Source organism: Pagrus pagrus (genome assembly GCF_965226575.1).
Source record: "Pagrus pagrus genome assembly, chromosome: 9".
In the NCBI taxonomy this organism is placed as follows: Eukaryota; Metazoa; Chordata; class Actinopteri; order Spariformes; family Sparidae; genus Pagrus; species Pagrus pagrus.
In genome coordinates, this window is record NC_140193.1 from 28649518 (window position 1) to 28656296 (window position 6779).

The window sequence follows — 6779 nt, forward strand, 5'->3', positions numbered from 1 at the left end:
GTGATAAGACATTCAGAAGAGGATATCGTGCAGTAGTAATCCAGGAGAGATGCTGTATAAATACAATGACTTTACATTGTAGCTCAATAATAAGTAATAAGGAGGTTTGAATCAAGATTCAAGGTACAACACAGGGTTGCATAACAAAATGGAAGTTTGTGGTTCCTTCATGCTACACACACATATACAGTATATATATGTGTATATATATATAGCATACAGTAATGTATATACAATTATACATAAACACATATACACCAAGGAAATAATTCTGTACTAACAGCAGCAACAAATGGTGATGATAGCATGGTCGCTATCTTCACAGTAAAAGTTTGACATGTTCTAAATACTGTCCATAAACTTTGACTGTGCCTGAGCACCATGCATCAATGATGAGAGAAACATTTTTTGCATCAAAAACAGAGACTCTACCTCCAGAGTTCTAAGCTGTGTCTGCTCAGAACTTTTTCTGCCCGTTCAGTAATATTATAATAACATTATGCAAACAGTGTAATGAAGTGTACAAATATAATAGCTTGGTAAAAGTTGGTAATACTTAAAAACAAAACATCATAAGGTGACATGAGGTGGGATTCTACTTTAATAACCTATCAATGTCAAAATAATAGATACATTTTTTAACCGTTATCATAGAGGTATACATCAGTTCAAGACCCTCACAATGACATGAAAATTACTGTTAAATTTCTACTTTAAATTGCGCGAGTTTTTTCATTTAGAAAAAGATGGTAAATAAATTAGGTACTCTTCGTAATGTTTTGATAAAAATAGATATTTTTATAGTAAACACCAAAGCAAGAGGTCATTTCCTGGAAACACAAATGGTGGTTTCATTGTAATAAGCATGAAGCATGGCTGAGCAATATAAAAACCCTTGTTTTGTTATGAAGTTATCTTAGTGACAACTTAATAACAAATATTACAAGTCAGCATGTGATCAAAATATTTTAGCATTTTGTTCGGAAATGAAGTTCAGACATATGTTATATGAATGTGGTCAGCTGACATATAAACGTCCATTGTGCTTGGTGCTTAGACAGCTGATGTGATAAGAAGGTGAGTGTGTCTGTGAGCCTGCTGTCTGCTGATCCTCTCTGACTGACAGGGTGTGACTGCTCTGTTTACCAGAGGTGGTTTTGTTTATTCTGCCTGTTTCACACATCCTGGTTACATGATTACCAGTGTACAGTACATGCACGCATACAAACACACAAACTTAAGTCACCTTTTGGGAAACTGCTTAGACTTACATTCCTTTCCTGGAGCCTTACCCTAACCTTTACCTTACCCTCACCAACTTCTTCACCCTAAAATTTAAAGATATGTGTTATGGGGTCCAGCATTTTGGTCCCTACGAAGCTGTTGGACCCCACATTGTGAGTGGGCTCCCGGTTAGGGACCCCACAAATGTAGACAAACAAGACAACTCACTCACTCTCTCTCTCTCTCTCTCTCTCTCTCTCTCTCTCTCTCTCTCTCTCTCTCACACACACACACACACACACACACACACACACACACACACACACACACACACACACACCATTTTCAACCTTTGTGAGGAACATTACATAGACTTGCATTTATTCCCTGGCCACTCACCCTAAGCATGTTTTCAGTGTCACAGAATCTCTGGATAATTTAACAGCTGATTAAAAGAAATTACAATGGTTCTAATAATAATACAATCAATACTACTGCTAGTACCCACTGCATTCAGATTGCTGATAATACATAATGGCAACTACTACTAGTAATAGTATTATATAATATAGAAGAAGAAGAAGAAGAAGAAATGAGTCAAAACAATTAAAAGAATTCAGAGTGTGTTATTTTTGGAGGCTCTTGAACTTTCCAGCAGGTGAACCAGGTAAAATCAATAAGGAGCCGGCCATGCATCATCCACATGCTCCCTCTGCTTTACAACTCCATCCTCTGAACAAACAGTTCAAGCACCAATCACCCAGTGAGGCTGTTATTCAATATCTAACTCCAACTATCTGAGCCAACACAAGCAGACAGGATGCAGCGGTGCGTCTAAAGCTGAAGGAACTGATGAGTGACTCTGACTGCAGCAATGGATCCCAAACTGAGGTAAGAGACCAGCTCTGTCTTTTGATCACAGCAGTGGGGTTTGTTGTTGAGTTCACGGGCTATTTTAGTCTTTTACTGTAGTTGAATTTTTAAACTCTTCTTACCTGAACTGAATGTATGTAAAGTCACACGTAGTATAGTAATTCTTGATCCAAAGCAAAGAAGAAGGGTATCATTCAGAGATCGTTTTATTTTATTTTATTTTTTTTGGTTCTTTGTCTTTTTGGTTAACACTGCCTTGCATAAAGTCACATATAGTTTATGTTGTCTTACTGTATGTATCAGCAGCACACAGACCTGTGAGGCTGTGATCAGACAGATAGTGTTTAAAAAAACACAGCTTCTTTATTATTTAAATGAGACCAGGCTCTGTGTGAAATAATAATTCAGTTTTTTCTACAACCAAATGCAGAGTGGTCCGGCAATGCTCTACATTGACAAAACAAATAAGTGCAAGAACATTTTCCTGGTAGATTACTTTCTAAAGTAAACAAGGGCGGTTAATGTATATTAACTGTTTACCTTATGATCATTCCGACAGAAGATTCAATGATTGTGATCATGGAAACTTTCCAGAGTTGTAAAATCATCAGTGAACAGCAGTGCAGTGTCTCAGCATCTGATAAACCTCAGAACATATGACATATGACATATTTACTTGGACTGGACTTTATGGATTGTACTCAGAGAGACCTGAGGCAACACTCCTGCACTGACCCCGCACCAAACTGATAGACTGGACGAGTACCTCAAGTCCACCTCAAATTAAGGATGTATTTTGCTTCCTATCACTTGATGTCTGAGCTTCACTGAAAAACAACGTCTGTGCAGAGTTTGTCACTAGATGGCTGTTTTCACTTTCGACTGCTGGAGGAAGAGAGCTTCTCTGTGCTCACCTTGAATCTCAGCTTAAGCTTAAGTTCATACAAACATAGTTTTGTGATGTCACAACTAGTCATAGTTCAATATGAAACTTACTCTGATGTAGAAACTTAAAACCTCCAGGTCACAAACAAACCAAGAATGGATTTTTTTAGTGTACTTAAATACAATTAAAAGGTACTTGTACTCTACTTGAGTGTGTCCATCTGCTACTTTATACTTCCTCTCCACGACATTTGTGCGATAACTTCCTAGTTTCTAGTTACATTGAAGATTACATGCTGCATCAGAGCCAAGTAGTGCAATTTTAAATTGATTTATTCTATTGTCAATGTAATCTTAAACAAGACAAAACAAAAAACAACACTGATTCCGATTATTGGAATTATGCTGAATATCGGATCTGATAATCTGCCATACAGTTTATATACACACACATGTAAATATACTGTATTTATAATTTACTGAAGTACATTTATTACCATAAATTACATTTGATACTTAACTACATTTAATATCTGACACTTTAGGACTTTTACGCATGTGTATGGGTGACTCTTCACTTTATCCAAAGTAATAACAGCATGATATCTATACTTTAACTCAAGTATGACTTCTGTGTATTTTACTACACTAGAAATAGTAGCTAGTAGTAGTAGGCAGTAGATTTCTTAAATTTTTATAATGCTTGTGGTAATTTTTGTGGGAAACCATATCAGAAAAAATATTATTTAACATCAGAGTATTTCACATGTCTGGAGGGGATCTTTAATGTGAATTCTGTCTGTGTTTTTCTGATAAGCAACATCCAGTCTTGTTTTGTATGGATGGGTCAACATAGCGTCCTACGCTACAGTGTAAAAGCTTGTCTACACATTAAATGTTTCTGTTAAGCTCTTCAGTCATCCGCCTCGCAGACATCCGACAGAACAGATTTTCATCAATACACAGGCAACTCACATTTTGCTATTTTATTACTTAGTGTATTTTTATGTTTCAAGTGTTTTTCGCAGTAAATACAGACTGTGACACTGATGGGGATCTAGGTTGCTGCTAGCTAGAAATGTTCAAATGGGTCATAATTGACAAACGGCCTGTTGTGTCATTTAGATTAGAGGACTTGTTCTGTTTGGTGGTCACAAATAGCTCAAGAAGCTCCAGGAGAAACAGTTGAACATGAGTGTAGGCTCCACTCACCACTGAAAACTACAATATAAAGAGGACATGAAGATTTGCTTTTACCTTATATAAGAAAGTCTGCTGATCTTGGCCACAGATGTTTCCATCATGAGGATGCATTCCTTGTTGGGTTAGGAAACAAGCTTACTTTTCCTAGTCTCGTGAGTCCGCTGATATTCTTTATTTTTCTCTCCATAAAAATGCCAAAACCAACAATAAATTAATCCCATGAGTTAGTATTGTCTGTCCAGTCAAAGCCTGAAACAGATTAATCCTCTGTGCCACTGTTGTCCAAAAACTTTTGCTGCAGTTTGTGCTGTTTGAGTGATGTTTGTTTAAAAACTACAGCGCCCAGCTGTTTAACGAAATCACTGAGCCTTTTAAGAAATTGAAACTTCACATTTTTAACCTGTTTTTTAACAAATTGATATCTTTACTGAGAACGTATGCGCTCAGGGCTGAGTGCTACAGAGGAAGTCAGAAACATCTTGAGAGACAGACAGATGACAAGGGTTGTCATGGGAGTTTATGACTGTGACTAACGTGTAGAATAATGCCTGGCATATCCTTTAACTAGTGTATTGATAGTTGAACAAAAAACACATAAATTAGAGAAAAAAAATGAACAAATTAGCATCAATCTGCCTTGTTTAGATCTGCTAACTCTGCCATACATGTTCAACTTCACCATGTTCTTTTACCTGTAACACTTTATGTTCCATGTTAAGTTTTCTTGTTTAAGGAACAAGATATTTTCACACGTCTGTTCCTTGTTATTTGGTGACGATCATCGCTCTCACCTGTAAAAACTGAACTAAAGGAGGAAACACTGCTACAGTTAAAATCCTCGTATGAGAACATTCAGGCTGTGGAGGCAGCATTAGAAGATAATGATGTAAACTATTAAGTAAACTAAGACCTGTGAATAGCTGTTACATAGAGCGAGGAGGGCAGGTCCCTTTACCTGAACCACAAACTAACAGTGTTCCACTAACACTGAAACTACAGCAAGTTCAACACTGAGAGAGAGAGATACTTAAGACTAAGACTGGATCAAGTTTATTTATTTAGGCATGAAGACAGGTGTGGAGCATGAGCAGGCTGAAGGATGTTTGATAAGTCTTTATTTACAGGAGGCATGTCAGATGGTATGACCAGAGTGAGTGCTGAGCTGAGAGCTGACAGGATAATTCTGCTCTGGAAATCAGCCAGGGCCACTAATCCTAGAAACAAGCAGATGATAGCATGCTGCGTTATTCAGCTTGTCCCAAGATGAGAAGGTAACAAATCCTCTGACATCCCCAAACACTCAGAGGGCAGAGAGGTAACCAGATGTGAGTTGCAGTGGAAGTTAGTTTTAAGTTGAAAGTGAAGGAGCTGAACCCGCCTGGTGTCTGTTGGAGAAAAAGAAAACTTGTCTAGACTTCAGCAGAATGGATTATTCAGACAGTCCTGCAACCAAGCAGCGGTGAGCAGTTTAAAGTATTCTTGTTTTTAACCTTTTTAACTGTTCTTGATTTTACTCTTGGTAATCCCTATAGGGTCTCCTTTCAATTAAATAGATTATTTTTATTATTGAGTTTTACACCTAAGTTCAGTTTGGAGATTTCCTGTTATAGAAAATGATAGTGGAGCACTCAGATTTGTAAACGGAACCAATTTTATTGTTTTTAAAGAGCTCCATGTGTTGCAACCTGAGTATCTTTAAACTAATTGATTATAGTTGTACTTCAAGTCAGACTGAGTCAAACACATGATTTTATTGCAACCCGAAACAGTTTTCAGACTAACAATCAGGATTTCTCCTTTTCACTATAGTACTCTAATAATTTTAAATACTTCTTTTTTTTTTCTATTTTGATGTTTGTATTACTAGTTGGACAAAACAAGCACTATGACGACTCGGGATCGTCTCTCACTATTTCCAGAATTTTTATAAACCAATCAGTTGATTAATGGTAAATCTGCAGATTAATTCATAATGAAAATCATTAGTTGCAGTTCTGTACAAAATAGTCCAAAATGAGTTTCACCTTAACAAACTACAATGTCAAATTCTTCTTTTATATGAATGCATGAATACTAATATAATAATATGATATATAATACTATTTGCATTTTACTTTTAATGTATAAATACTTCCACCACCACTGACTATTCTTCCATCTCTGTACATGTAATGATAAAGAAAAGTTTTTTGTTTTTTCCGTCCTGCTCCAAGTTGATAGTATTTATTTCCACTTCCAGGAAAATACTTTTTCTGCTCAGCTTTTAACTGTGCTAAATGGGCGGTACAGCACATCTCTACATTTCAGGCTTGCAGAACTTCAGCACTAGTGGGCTAAATTATCTCTGAAGGTCATTATATGGCATATTTCAATGACATCAGAGGCAGCTTGTTATCCTTCCTGGTTAAGAACCACCAACCCCCTTCTGCAGCCATCTTCACCTGTTGCTGTTGGGGCTTTCTGTCGATCAGTGTGGCCTTCAGCCTGTAATAATCCTGCTGTGATAAGCTACATGTAAAAGTAATTTGTAACAAATTAGGCTGACACAAAGATCTGAGCTGTTCAAAGTCTCTCTCTTCCGTGAGCAGAAAGGC